Below are 16,447 nucleotides of genomic sequence, written 5' to 3' on the forward strand. Positions count from 1 at the left end.
TGATATCTCTGTCCACTGCTGGGAGTCCTGTGCACCCACCCCCATATGTCTGGACACTGCTGGTATTCATCTGCACACACCCCTCATATTGTAGTCCACTGCTCGGAGTCCTGTGCACCCACCCCCATATGTCTGGACACTGCTGGTATTCATCTGCACACACCCCTCATATTGCAGGCCACTGCTGGGAGTCCTGTGCACCCACCCCATATGTCTGGACACTGCTGGTATTCATCTGCACCCACCCCCATGTCTCTGTCCACTGCTGGGAGTCCTCTGCACCCACCCCCAGGTCTCTGTCCACTGCTGGGAGCCCTGTGCAGCCACCCCCATGTCTCTGTCCACTGCTGGGAGTCATCTGCACCCACCCCCATGTCTCTGTCCACTGCTGGGAGTCCTCTGCACCCACCTCCATGTCTCTGTCCACCGCTGGGAGTCATCTGCACCCACCCCCATGTGTCTGTCCACTGCTTGGAGTCGTCTGCACCCACCCCCATGTCTCTGTCCACTGCTGGGAGTCCTGTGCACCCACCCCAATATGTCTGGACACAGCTGTTATTCATTTGCACACACCCCTCATATTGCAGCCCACTGCTGGGAGTCCTGTGCACCCACCTCCATGTCTCTGTCCACTGCTGAGAGTCGTCTGCACCCACCCCCATGTCTCTGTCCACTGCTGGGAGTCCTGTGCACCCAGCCCCATATGTATGGACACTGCTGGTATTTATCGGCACCCACCCCTATATGTGTGGCCACTGCTGGGAGTCCTCAGCACCCACCCACCCACCCCCTTGGAGCAGTACACTGCTGGCCTGGACCTACACACCAACCAATATGAAAGTAACATGCAGGGCCAGTCCGTAAGCCCACATTCGTGGCATGTGTACGCCTCGTATCCCAAATTTACTGGTGCCGCAGGGGTACGTGTGGAACGCACCGTACCCATGCATTCATTGCGTGTGTACGGTCCGTATTACTGTTCTACTGGTGCCGTAGGAGTACGTGTGCAACGCACCGTACTCATGCATTCATTGCGTGTGTACGGTCCGCATCACTGTTCTACTGGTGTCGTAGGGGTACGTGTGGAACGTACCATACCCACGCATTCATGGCGTGTGTACGGTCTGTATCACTGCTCTACTGGTGCCGTAGGGGTACATGTGGAACACACCGTACCCACTCATTCATCGCGTGTGTACGGTCCGTATCACTGTTCTACTGGTGCCGTAGGGGTACGTGTGCAACCCACCGTACCCACGCATTCATTGCGTGTATACGGTCCGTATCACTGTTCTACTGGTGCCCTAGGTGTACGTGTGGAACGCACCGTACCCACGCATTCATTGCGTGTGTATGGTCCATATGACTGTTCTACTGGTGCCGTAGGGGTACGTGTGGAACGCACCGTACCCACGCATTCATTACGTGTGTACGGTCCGTATCACTGTTCTACTGGTGCTAGGGGTACGTGTGTAACGCACCGTACACGTCCACTTCCGTTGTTGCGGCATGCAGGTGTTGCTGGCCACGCCCCCCCCAAGTGACCAGACCATGGTGGTAATGTATGGACTCCATATTATAGGTTTTGCTTTGGGTATGTGGTGTGTTTCCTGCCCCTCACACCCCCCTGGCCCCTGGGTGTTGTTCTCACCTTCTGCGGCATGTGCGTCGAGTCCGGTGCACCAGGTCATAGGCTAGGAGGACCGGGATGACACGTACGGTGGGGTTCATGGCGTTTCGGGGCTCCGTTGCGTAGCAGTTTGCGTCAGACTCTGCTTTTCCGGACGGAGTGACGTAGGGACGATTCTTAATTGCTGGGCTGGAAACCGCTGCTTGAATGCGTCCGGACGTCACGTACAAGCTGTTGCGGTTCAGTATCGTTGGTGTTTTTGACCCGTACGGTGTTTTGTACGAAACGTACGGAAATAGGCTTTCTGTACAAATCGTACTTCCTAGGTTGTACGGACAGTTTACCGGGTACAAGTCGTACGGAGAAAACGCTCCGTACAACGATTCGTACAGCCTTTTCCCAGGATTGGAATCGGTCCCCTGGGATTGCAGTAGTATTTGTAGTGTACAACAAGAATCTATTGATAAATTATGCAATTTCTAACGAGCATATAGTAAAAAAAGTGTTAAACAAAAGATTAAGGTGTTGCAAGGACTAGACCCTTGCAGAGTGAGAAAAAATACTGGTTTGCAAGGTAATTCTCTAGCTTGTCCTTCTAGGAAAGTTTGTCAAAGTGTTTTTCACCATTTCAGGATGTTGGCAGTACATCATACTCAAATGCGGAAGTTACTGAGAAGAATGTATTATGCAAAAAGTCCAGCACTAAAGTTAAATGAGTTGAACAGTGCTCTTTTGCGTGGGTCAGTATCAGATGTGAAGAAGGTTTGTGATGATATTGAGTTTTGTTACTTTGGTCCTCAGCAAGAGAGTGCAGAAACTGACACATTAATAGAACAAAATGTTGAAGACAATGTAGAACCCATGATTACGAAAAATGTTGAAGATCAAATCACAAAGGTTAAGGTAATTTCAGGTGAAAGACCAAATGTTTCTTGTAATATAATGATAAGTGGAAGGAATTTGCAACTTATTTGTTGGTAGAGGATTGTTTTGATTTGGGTTCTGACCAGCGTATTTGCAAATATTGTTATAACAAATTAGATGAGAATAAAATGCCTGCTAGAGCTGTTCATAATAATCTAGAGTTGGTTGCTATTCCTCCAGAGCTGATAGATTTAAATACCTATGAGTCTATTCTCATTCAATGTGTGCATCCGTTTCAGGCTATTGTTCTTATGGAGCCTAAAACAGGTAAATTGCCTCCATCAGATTTACAAAGAGGATTGAAAGGAAGAGTTGTGTATTTACCGTTAGATTTAAATAAAAACATTGAAACTATTGGTGTAGACCGTGCAGAAAATGAACCACTAGTTATTCTAGTTAATGGTGTTACTAGTAAGAATAAGAAAATCTGTCAAGAGTTAGTGGATGTTAGAAAAGTGCAAAAGGCAGCATTGTATCTGATAAAAAATAATGAGTACTATGGAAATGTGTTTGTAGGAGAAGAAGAAATAGATTTAGCAGAAGATACTGATACATCAAGTGGATAAATTGAAAAAGTGGACATGTCCAGATGTGAAGAAATCTATTAACAGTACAGTGCACATCCACTTCATTCCAAAGAAGGGATGGGGAATATGATTGATTTGTTCCAAATGAAAAAAGCAAAAGGAAGTCCCATGAGTGTATGGGAAGAGAGCTTGGAAGCTCGTTGTTTCCCGCAGTTGTTTCCAACAGGAAAAGGTGAATGATATGATGAACGTCCTGTGCAGATTCCTGCATCTGAATATTGGACAACAAGATTATACGCAGAAGATCCAAGATTTCGACAATGCATCCCTTATATGTTTCATCTTCTGTTTGAAAGCGACTTGTCTGGACTTTCATATGCAGTAAATCACATTTTAAAAACTGGAATGCTTCTGCAAAATGTAACTGCAAAGGATTTTATGGATAAAGTGCATGAGAGAGATGATCATTTAGAATCTCAGTTGATTAATCTGATGGCATGTCAGCGTGGGACTAATGAATATTTGTACCGTCATCATGGTGAACTGAAATGTATGCTACGGAACTTAAGAACTCCTACATGGTTCCTTACACTAAGCTGTGCTGAGTATGCTTGGGATGATTTACTTGAATTTCTTCGAGAGGCAAATTCCAATATAAAAAATATTGAATACAAGACACCTGGAGAATTGTGCTCTTTGGATCCTGTTAATGTATGCAGATATTTCAATCATAGATTTGAAGCTATGATGTCTTTCATCTGCAATAAAAAGAATCCTCCTCTTGGAGAAGTTGTGGATTTCTTTTGGAGAAAGGAGTATCAAGCAAGAGGTGCTCCTCATATACATATGTTGTTATGGATCAAGGACGCCCCCAAATTTGGAACAGATTCAGATGATACTGTTTTGTCTTTCATTGAAGAATATGTCACATGTGCTGTACCCAATAGCAGAGAAGATAAAAACTTAAAACAATAAGTCTTACGATTCCAAAGCCATAGATGTGGAAAATACTGTAGACGAAAGCACAAGTCCAAGGATAAGTTCTATACCAAATGTCGTTTTGCATTTCCACGTCCTGTATTATCCAAAGGAAGAGTGAACAGTTTTACGTCAGCTATGCGACTTACCATCACAAGAAAGTCTCCGAAAAATACCTACAACTTAAGAAGAAGCGAAGAGTCAAAATACATAAATGACTACAATCCAGTCATTTTATCCATGTGGAACGCTAACATGGATAATCAGTATTTTGTGGCCAATTCCATTGCTGTTGCTCGATATGTAACGTCCTACATTACTAAATCAGAAATGACGGAATTGAAAGAAATGTGGGAAGAGATTTCTCACGAGAAGACTCTAAGTAAGAAATTATACAGTTTCAGTTTGAAGATGTTATCGCATCGAGAAATTGGAGCATATGAATGCTCAGATCGGTTATCATCTGCAAGTTTATACTCCAAAAGTAGAAGAATCATTTGGGTGAGTCTAGGTCTTGCAGCAATGCGAAATCGGGTACTGAAATCTGTTCAAGAAATTGAATATTTAGCAGATAAAGAACCAGAAAGTACAGATATTTTGAAAACGAATATGTTGGACACATATTACCAAAACAGAAGTCATCATCTTGAGAACATGTGTCCTATGCCATGAATGAGGTGGAAACAGCAATGCATCAAGCTCAAGAAGATGTAATAGAGTTAGGAAACTTGGAAGAACAACTAAATGTTGAACAGAAACAAATATATCAGCAAGTGAAAGAACAGATTGACCATGGATTACTTCATGAAAAGAAAGAGTGCTCATGCACATCATTTCAACCTATCCAAATGTCTGTGAGTGGTCAAGCTGGAAGAGGAAAAAGTTTCTTAATTAAAGTAATTACAAGTTATCTGCAGAAAACAACTGAGTCACATTTGTCTTGCGTTGTCACTAGGTTGGCGGCATATAACATTAAAGGAATTACTTTACATCGTTTACTAATGCTACCAGTAGAGCATGAGAACAAATTGGAATACCACAAGCTATCTGGAGAAGCTTGTTGTGAAATTTCAAGAGTCCTGAAGAAAATGAAACTTCTCATTATTGATGAGGTAAGCATGGTCTCAAACTTAATGCTTGCCTTTGTGCATTTAAGAATGCAGCAAATTCTTAAAACAGGGTATGACGTGTTATTTGGAGGAAAACACGTCATAGTTTTTGGAGATCTACTGCAACTGACTCCTGTAAAAGGACAACCAGTATTTAAAACTCTTGCGCATGAAGACACCAGAAAGTCTCTGGGTAGTGTTGGAAACATGAACATTTGGTCATATTTTGAATACAAAGAACTGATGAAAAATATGCGACAGGCAAATTATGCTGAATATGGAAGTATTCTTCAAGATATAAGAATTGGACTTCTGACAGAACATGGCAAACACGCTTTGCAGAGTTGATTACTTTTCAATTTGTTTCCAAATGAAAATGTAGTTCCTGAGAAAATATACATGAAAATTGCAGAAAATAAATCTGTAATCTGCTTAATGCCAACACTGCGTGAGTGTTCTATATGCAACGAAGAACTATTGAAACTGGAAAATTAAGAAATTATAAAAATGGAAGCCATCGGTAAAATAGAGCATGAAGGAATCACTAATATTTTGAAAGGAAAATTGAAAACAAAACTGGATGCTTTAGAAAAAAGATATCTAAAATGGCTGGTTTGGAAAAGAATCTATATGCCTATATAAACTGTCGGGTAATTTTAAGGCGTAATATGGATGTAGAAAAAGGTTTAGTTAATGGAGCAATGGGTAAAGTTGTGGATTTTGTTAATTATCAGAAAAAAGATGGAATTGAATTTTTAAAAATTAAATTTGATCAGATTGACGAAGTTAAAGAAATTGGTCGTTGTTCAGTTCGTTTTTTGCTTGTTAAAGATTTATATGTCTGTAGGAAACAATTTCCATTTTCTCTGGCGTACGCAGTGACTATTCATAAATCTCAAGGATTAAGTGTAGACAGTGCATTGGTGAATATTGGATCTACTGTGTTTAAAGAGGGTATGGCATATGTTGCTTTGTCGCGAGTCAGAACATTATCTGGTTTGTTTTTGATTGATTTTGATGACACAAAGGTTACTGCAGATGCAAACTGTGTAAAAGAGTATAATAGGTTAAGAAGAGCGTATGATCCCAATTTAGGTCAATATCCTGTATTTGAAAAGCGTGTGGTTGGTCAAGATAGAAGGTATGAGAATATCTGTACTGAAGGTGTAGAGAAGGGAAATAAACAAGATAATGTTGTCATTGCAAGCAAAAAGACAAAGGACACTGTTGAAGAGATTGTTGGTTATCAGTTTGAAAATAGTTCAGGTGTCAACTGCTATGCTAATGTAGTGGTCAATGTTGTTTTTTATCTTGAAGGTTTGCGATAACAAATTATGCAGAATCGGGAAAAAAGATTTTGTTCCTTGTTGCATTCTGTTTATGAAAAACTTGAGAACGGATACAAGTAAAATAAAAACTGTTTCTGATGTTGGTAATCTTTTGGATGTATGTTCTGGTTCTACACAATTTACGCAAAATATCCAACAAGATGCTCGGGAATTTTTAATGTATATGCTTACCGTTTTTGAAAATGAAGGTGTAGAAATAGAAAATATTTTTTGCCTTTGTTACAAATGGGAACATCATTGTGAAAATTGTATGTATACATCTAGCACTAATGTAGACACTGAAAGATTTCTATATTTAACATTACCGGACTGTAAATCAGTGTCTTTTAATAAATTAGTTAAAGCTGCAAATCAAAACATGGAGTGTAGCCAATGTAAATCAGAAATGTTATCAACATTATTTTTACAAAGATATGGAAAATATATAATTTTAATGATGCAACGTTGTACAGCTGATGGAAGAAAATTGGACACTTTAATAAAACATTTTTTAGCAACACAATTATCAATATCGTGAAGGACTTTTGTAGCAATTGCAATAATTTTCCATGATGGTCCTTCCACAACATCTGCACATTACACTGCCTATCTAAAATGTGACAAAGGCTGGACACTTTGTAATGATGCCCAGTTGGTTTTCAAATAACATTTGCCTGGTGAATTACCAAATTCCTACCTAATATTTTTAAAGCCAAAGTTTTAGGAAGATAATTCAGCCTCTGAGGAATTTATTAATATAATTTAATAGGATTACCATTGGACATTTTACATAAAAAAACAGTGCAAAAATACCATTTGGCCTCAAGGAAAGTTATATGTGTGAATTATGGACTTTTTCTTACTCATTGACTCGGTGAATATTTTAAAGCGACAACATTTACAGTTTTTATAAATGTAAGTTATAAAATGTTGTTAGCAGTAAGCATTTTATATATGTGTGATTTGTATTTTCTGGTATTTTACTGAGAATAGATTGTTGTTTTTTTTTAAACAATCTTTTTGATTGTTTTTTTTTGCCCGCTGTTATGTGATGAGTACGATTGAAATCACTATTTCTAGTGAAATTCAATATATTCTGAGAACAGCAAAAAAGGCAAACAAATTACTTTGTTTAAATTATGCTGTGTTGTTAAAAATGTATTATTACATGTTACAACTATTTTTTCTTTTCTTTCACAGATCCTAATTCTAAAATAAGCAATTTACCCCAATTTGCATTACAAAAAACATGTGAAAAAAATGTGTACCATTTTTTATGTCTATTACTGTGAAGGTAAGTTTAACTAAGTATTAATATGCACAATGGGCAGATCTGCAAGAAGTTACAAAGTTTGAATACGTTTTTCAAAACACTCTGTTTATACCTATGTAGTTTTGGAATCTCTCTGTCATAGGATCCCATGTGACCTGAAAAAAAAAAGATTTTATTGGTTCAAAACACTTCCCATTGTAACTATTGAAGGACGGCAACTATTTCAATCATTCTTTTTTTAGCATCTTTGGAGAGATATCTCTGTGGTTACCTCCTGTCACTCTCATGCAATTCTTCAATCAACCAACTAGCAATATGTAACAGTCTGTCAATACCTAAGCACTTATGGGATAGATTTAGAAGCATCCTGTACCAACAATATTTCACTTTTTGTAACGTAGTAATGGCGCCAGACACTCCTTCATATTTACAAAGAGAGGAAAAGACACTCTGTGTACCTTTTCTTCTCCATGTAAATGTGAACTCATCACTCACACCGCTTTGCGTTGAAAGGGCGTTCTATAAGTGTTGCTGTGCGTGATTGCACACAATACTCATAGAACAAGACACATCTCCAGATTTATCAAAAATCATAAAGCTGGACATGTGTGTGAATGCTGCACCATTCTCCAATTGGTGTAGAAAGGCACAACAAGTAGAATTGTTTTCATTTCTCCTCTTTTTTTATCTTTCAATACATGCTACAATGCTCAGCATACATTGAAGGAGAAAAATGCCTTTACTGATTGTTTCTGTGCAGGAAGGTGTGTCTTCCTGCACAAAAACAAACTCCACATGACACAGATATCCTTGCATCGTGGTGCAAGGGTGCCTGTGTCACCACATGGCTGCAGTTTAAGCAGCCGTGCAGAGAGAAGCATAGACTTTCAACATATTTATGTACATATGTTGCATCCCTGTGCTTCGGAAGTACCATAGCACACTGCAGTTAAAGAGGTTACAGTGTGATGCTGCAGTACTTCCTCATAGTTCTGCACTTATACATTCACCATACACGACTAATGCATTCGTTCAGTCAATTAAGCACTACACATATATTCATGTAAACTTTCACACACTAACATACAAATATAGCTCTTTTTTTAAACCAGGAAAGTAAGTTCTTACAAAAACATTTTTTTTCTTCTTTTTTCTTTTATATATATTTTTTTGATTTTCTGAACAATTTTTAATTTTGGGGGGTTTTTCGTGAAAAAAAGGAAAAAACAGAACTGGAGGAACAAAACAATGAACTTCAGGGAAAAAAAAAATCTAACAACGATGGTTCTCTTGTAACCTGCAAATTAAAACAATAGATTGCTCTCCATAACATAGGACTGCATTACACTTCAAGCAGTGCACCTTGAGTGTTGCAAACTGAGGACGGATGTCCACATGTTGTTCCGATGGATCCACGCGAGAAGTACTTGGCTGTGATGTTTGTGAAGGTCCAGCAAGAACTATCATTCTTCGGCACTCTTCACGTGCCAGGTTTACTGGATGCATGGTTTTTAGATGTTTTTTCATGCTGGCTGTACCACATGAGTACTTCTTTGCTGGATCTCCACGTGCCAGGTTTACTGGATGCATGGTTTTTAGATGTTTTTTCATGCTGGCTGTACCACATGAGTACTTCTTTGCTGGATCTCCACGGGAGAGCAATCTTTGACATATTTTGCATGTCACTTTGGTGGCATTTGTCTTGGTTTCTCCCCCTGGAAAAGTAAAACATTTCCAGACAACAGATGAATATCTTTCTGGGCATGGTAGTTCAACCAGAAATTTATCTTCTGAACAATGTTCAGATGCTGGTGATGCCTGCTGCCCTGAAGCCATTGTTTTCCCAAAAAGTTTGAACTAAGTGTAAACTTAGCCAAAAAAAGTTCTTCTCAGCAGAGAGATGCTCCTCCAAAGAAGGTCTAAGAAGAATGATTGAAAGGAGTGGGATCTTTCAATAGTTAGAATAGGAAGTCTAATGAACAAATCAAATCTCTTTTTTTCAAGTCACATGGATCCGCGCACCCTGCGCATAGGCAGCACGCACTGAGCCCAAATTTGCCAAATTGTATTTAAACGTAATATAGGTTGATTAAAAGTAAAAATATATTAATTTTATGAGTAGCTTAGATTATGTCTTCCCTTAATATTTTCATGAAATACATATATTTATGTTTTTTGACATTTAAAATATTTTGCGGGAATCGCGCACCCACCGCGTCAAACACTTACATGACGTTTCGCGGAAGCGCGCGAGCGTCGCGTGACGTATTTCGTATGTGTCGCGTAAGCACCTGGAGTCGCGTACCGGTCGCATAGCAATCGCGCACGAAAATACGTACCCAATGCACACCGTACGCGGATCCTACTCAACAATTGTAAAATGGTGACTATGTTCCGCACAGGGATCGAGAAAGGTACGCATTGGGTGCGCGACTCCAAAAAATAATTGAAAAAAAATAATAATAACAAAATATTAAAAATATCATTAAAAAAATATAACAAATATGTATAAAAATAGAGTTACATTTGTTTTACTCATTTTGTTAACGTTTTTTTCAGTAAAAACATGTAATATTTATTTATTTTAAAAAAACTTAAAAAATTATGAAAAACAGAATAAAAAACATAAATAAAGCAATTGATACACTGAAAAATAAAGATTTAGAAATCCTATGAAATTCAGTAAAAAACCATAGGTTAGAGATAAGTTATAGTTAGGAATAATCATTTAAAAAACCTTTGAAATTCACTGAAAAAACCATAGGTTTCAGGCACCTTATAGTTAGGAATTAGCATTTAAAAATCCATATAAATTCACTGAAAAAACCATAGGTTTCAGGGGTGTTATAGTTAGCTGGACATTTCCCTCATACAAAACCATTGAAATTTCCCCGTTATAGTTAGTTCAGCTAACTATAACTCGCGCTCTCGCAATGCACTGCTGATGACGTCACATATTACATCACTCATGACATGGTCAGTAACATCACCGATAACATCACTGATGACATCTCAAATGACATCACTGATGACATCACTGATGACATCATCCATGTGATAATTTGATGCATCTTCTCACAAACTAATATAACCTTTGATACACCCACTCTAAATTTTACATACTGCCATTCTCAAAACCATAGACACTCCAACACCAGTAAGTACATACCCACTCACTGATTCTTAGGTCTACACGCCCATCCACTCACTCACCTGTACAGTCACTCATACTTATGGTCACTCAGTACAGGTCTATCATATGCACTCATACACCTATATAGACACTCACACACCGCCACTCATCCATAGAGGTACTCACACACCTACTCAGTCATGCAAATAATTAATCACACTGCCATTTACTCACCTATACAGTTATACACACACTAGCTCAATTACTCCTACAAATACTAACACATTCTTATGCTCTTATACAATCAATGATACAAGCACACACTCATCCATACAGCCACTCTCACAATCACACACTCTCACTTATAGCCATTTCTGTACTCCAACACACATATATACTGCCGTTCACATATGTACTAAATCACACATGTACCACTGAAATATACATTCACTCACTAACACAAGCATACACATACTCACCCACCCATACAGTCCATCACAGATGCACTCTTGAAACCATGCACCCAGTGAATCACCCACTCACATATCTATGCACAGAGTCACACACACCCGACCCACACAAACACTCAGGCACCCATACAACTCAGACAACTGATCTATAACCCATATAGACAATCATGTAGCAATTTGCAAACCCATGCACCCGCATACACACCAGCAGAGAGATGGATAAAGACATTCACACAGTTTAGTCACTAACCCATGCATTTAGTAAGATACGTTTAATCACTCACTTATAGAGTCAGTCACACACCTACAAAATCATCCATTCACACACTTATACACCCACTCATTCTTCAATATGCCTTTCCCTATATATAATAAACATATTTAAACTTTACAGAAACACACAGACACTGGATGATGTCATCAGTGATGTCATTTGAGATATCACTGATGTCACTGACCATGTCATGAGTGATGTAATATATGACGTCATCAGCAGTGCATTGCGGGGGCACAAGTTATAGTTAGCTGAACTAACTATAACGTGGGAATTTCAATGGTTTTGTATGAGGGAAATGTTCAGCTAACTATAACGCCCCTGAAACCTATGGTTTTTTCTTTTTTTTTATATATTTTAAATTTTTATTAAATCAGCATTGATAATTTCATAATTACATTCAAAGAGGTTTTAGTCAATACACAATCAATACACAAAGGGTACCTCAGTCAGACCCAATTAATGATTGGGGCCCATATTGCTTACCCAAATTTCTTTTTTCTTCTGCCTTTGAGTTTATACAGAGCAATTTCCAAATTATACAAAGCTAACAATTTAGCCTTCCAAATAGAGAAAGACGGTGAATCCGGACTTAGCCATTGGGAGGTGATACATAAACGGAAGACAGCCATACATAAAAGCAAAAACCCCTTCTCAGGAGTTGAGCGCTTTCTAATATTTACCCCAAACTCATAACCAAATAACACTAATTCAGGTGTAATATCGACAAGCACTCCAAGAGCTGAATTCAGGAAACATTTTACCTCCTTCAACAAGGGGACCAATACAGGACATTCATAAAACATATGCACCGAGTCAGCTGCCCTCAAGGCACATCTAGGACAAACGTCCCCCGACTGGTCTCCCATTTAGCTATCTTCACTGGGGAATAGTACAGATCAAAGATAGCCATATAACATTGACTTTTGAAGCTACCTGATAAAAGAACGGCATCCACCAGGCCCAGTACAAGCTGTAGGTCAATACCTTCTACCCCCAACCTTCTATCCCAACGTTGCTCAAAGTGTACAAGGTCGTCCTGCTGGGTTGCCATTATAAGTTTAGAAAGTTGAGAGATCTTACATCCCCCCTTTATATATTCCAAAATCAAGTTTTTTTCCAAGCTAATACGCCCTCTTAAATTACATCTATCTAAAAAACTTCGAATTTGAAGATATTTAAAGAAGTCCGAGCGTTGCAACCCGTACTTCTCTTGAAGTTCACAAAACGACATCATATGATTATTTAGAAAGAGGTCCCCAATAGTTCTAATCCCCTGAATATTCCATCTCAGAATAGTTGAGTCACAAAAGATTACAGGGAGCTTTCCTGTTATTCCTAGAGGCATATAGCAATTCTATTCCTTTAAAATAAACTGTTTACAAACTTTGCGCCAGACTGCAACTGCAGCCCCAAGAATCTTAAAACGGGTTCTTTTATAATAACTTGGCTCAAATAACTTAGAAAATAAATACCTAGCTTCAGGCCCCATAATGAGCTCATATATAGAAGGAAAAACAGCTTGATCTTTATACATCTGAATACCAAAAAATAGTATCCCCATGTGCTGGAGCATCGCAGCCCAATATTAATAACGAAATTGGGGGATATCCAACCCCCCCCTTGCTCTTGGTAAATTGAGCATTTTAAAAGCTCTCCTTGTCCTCTTATAACCCCAAATGAAACGAGAGCACATTCTTTCTATCCTTATAAAGATTGAATTAGGTAGCAAAAGTGGGATTGTACGAAATAAATAAAGAGATTTAGGAAAAACAACCATCTTAATAACATTGCACCTGCCATATAAAGACAGGTGCAAATAATCCAGATTCTCTAACATTTTATTGGACGAGGCTAATATTGGATCGAAGTTTAAATTAACAATGGTTTGTACCTTTAAGGCAATTTTGATGCCCAAATAGACAGCCTCAGTCACTGTGTTGACACCTGTCTAAACCTCTGTACCCGTAAAAAGAACTTGTGTCTTTTGTAGGTTCAATTTATAACCTGACACGGCACCGAACTCCGACGTCAACATTTCAATACGTCTCATCGTTTTGACCACATCCCCTGTAACAACAGCCACGTCGTCTGCATAGGCTATTACTTTAAAAATTTCCTGCATAGGTTTAACAGGCATAATCTCTGGGTCTTGTTCAATTTTGACCAGCAGAGGCTCAATATAAAGAGCAAATAAAAGGGGAGAACAGGGGCAACCCTGACGGGTGCCCCTGTAGATCTTAAACTCCTCAGAGTGCTTCCCGGATATACGAACTGTCGCAGCAGGGCTAGTATAAAGAGCTTGCACTGCCTTATTATAAGGTAATGGAAAACCTTTCCATAAGAGAACTGCCCATAAAAAATCCCAGGAGACCCTGTCGAATGCCTTCTCGGCATCCAACAGGGCCACCCCTATTGAAGCTTCAGAAACCTGAGCCCAATCCAAAAGAGATATTATTCGGCGAATATGGTCAGTAGTGCCTCTCCCCGCTATAAACCCATGTTGACGTTGTGAGACTAGAGGTGCAATAACCTTCCCTAGCCTTCTGGCAATGAGCTTGGAGAAGATCTTGTTGTCTGAATTAATTAGTGTAATTGGGCGGTAGGAAGCCGGTTCAAGCGCATCCTTCCCTTTCTTTTTAAAGACTACTATGGTTGTCTTAGACCATGAATCCGGTATTATACCATTAAATGCCTGCTGAAATAGAGAGAGCAGCACCTCGCGCAGTTCAACCTGAAAAATAATGTAAAACTCCAGGGGGATCATATCGGCCCCATCGCTTTCCCCTGAGGTAAAGATGCCATCGCCAACTCAATTTCCTCTCAGATTACTGGCATAGAGAGCATATCCTTCTGGGCCGACCCTAAACAAGGAGAGGGGATTACCCCTAAATACTCCCCCGAGTCCATAGTTTATAAATTCGGCCCCAGACACAGTGGTCTGGGACACATTTAAGGCCAGTGTAAGGGGGAAACTTTGAGTTTTGTGGTACAGAAGCGCAAAACTTTGAAACATATACTGGAACAACGCATTCTAGACTTAAGTATGGCGGAATGTTAGCTAGCTCAAAAGATTAAGGACAGGTTGGACATCTCTGTATCCCAAAATAACGTGGCTATACGGAGGTCTCTAATTTTTCAGCAATATGCTGACGAAGCGGCCGTTAAATATCAGACTTTCCGATGGGAATGTTATGAATATGGGGAGCAGGTGGGGAAAGTGTTGGCCAATAGGTTACGGCAAAAACAGATGCAAACTAAGATTGACAAAATCAAAGATAGAGATGGTTCATTACAAGAAACTGAGGCTGGAGTCCGGGAGGTGTTCAAAAACTTTTATCAAAAGCTGTATGAAAATGAAGAAACCTATGTTTTTTTCAGTGAATTTCTATGGTTTTTTAAATGCTAATTCCTAACTATAACGTGCCTGAAACCTATGGTTTTTTCAGTGAATTTCAAAGGTTTTTAAAATGATAATTCCTGACTATAACAAACCTGAAACCTATGGTTTTTTAAGTGAATATATATATATATATATATATATATATATACATATATTACCGACTGGTGGTCGCCAGTAGGTAGTTATAGTTAGGACCTATTTTCCATAGGAAATCCACAACATTCTATTTGGAATAACTTTGGCGCCGGTTGATGAATCTTGCAAAATTTTTACAACTGGTGGGGCGCTCCGGTCAGCTCCTATCCTGAAAGTCTTGGGTTTATTCGTCCAGCGGGGGCCGAGAAAAATGGGGGTCCCACAACATGTTTTCCCCATGCAATTTTCCATAGGAACCTTTAATTGCATCTACAGCCCGAACTGCTGAACGGAATTACACCAAATTTGGCAAAGGGGTAGCCCTTGGTTCAGAGTCGTGCCTTTTGGTTAAATGGTGTAAATCCGTTCAGTAGTTCCTGAGAAAAATCACATATATATCTGGGCGGAGCCTAACCACACATCGCATCGTGAGATCTGATTGGCTGTCAGCACTTCATCCAAGAAGTGTTGGCAGTCATCTTGGGACCACTATACATGATAGCACCTCATTCAAAAGCATGGCAGTTAATAGAAGGTTTTAAGACTTTAGTTACATTATGAATCATTTGTTGGTGGTACCATACTCATTTTAGGAATTGTGGTGTGTTCTAAGGTAATTTTACCATGTGAAAAAGCCTTCTGCTGGGATATCATGAATCATGTTTGAGAGAAAACTATTTTCTCATGCTTTTCCCACAGAGGTTTGGAAAGTGATCTATAAGCTAAATTGAGTGCATATTTTCTGTAAATTCACATTATCTTTCTCAGTCATGTGAGAATGAAGTCTGACATTCTCACTAAAACATGTACATCCAACAAGGGCAGAGACTGTCAGTTGATTCCTTTGTGTTTTACTGCAGCTTCCCAGAGTGTTCTAAAGAACAACTAGAGCGCTAACAGTCCTATTAATGACAAACATATTGCACACCTGAAGCCATCTTGATTAGAATAAAGTGGTAACTCTTAAAACATTTAATTTAAAAAGGAACAAAATGAGGGGGTTCATTTTGCCATAGAAAGTATGATTAGTGCTTCAGAAAGAAACATTAGGGCACATTTTGAGTGACTTCTCAAATCCTCTTCTATTTCATTAAAAAAGTCTGACATGCAGACTGAAACATGCACTTTCAATACCAGAAGCAGACTTCCCTGGTGAGCAGTAGCTTCACTACAGTGATCTAATGAACAACTAGAGTGCTAACATTCAGAATTTATGGCAAATGTGTGACACATTTGAATGCCTTCTTGAAGGAACCAAACTAA

The sequence above is a fragment of the Triturus cristatus genome, chromosome 3_2 (assembly GCF_964204655.1).
Source record: "Triturus cristatus chromosome 3_2, aTriCri1.1, whole genome shotgun sequence".
Lineage (NCBI taxonomy): Eukaryota > Metazoa > Chordata > Amphibia > Caudata > Salamandridae > Triturus > Triturus cristatus.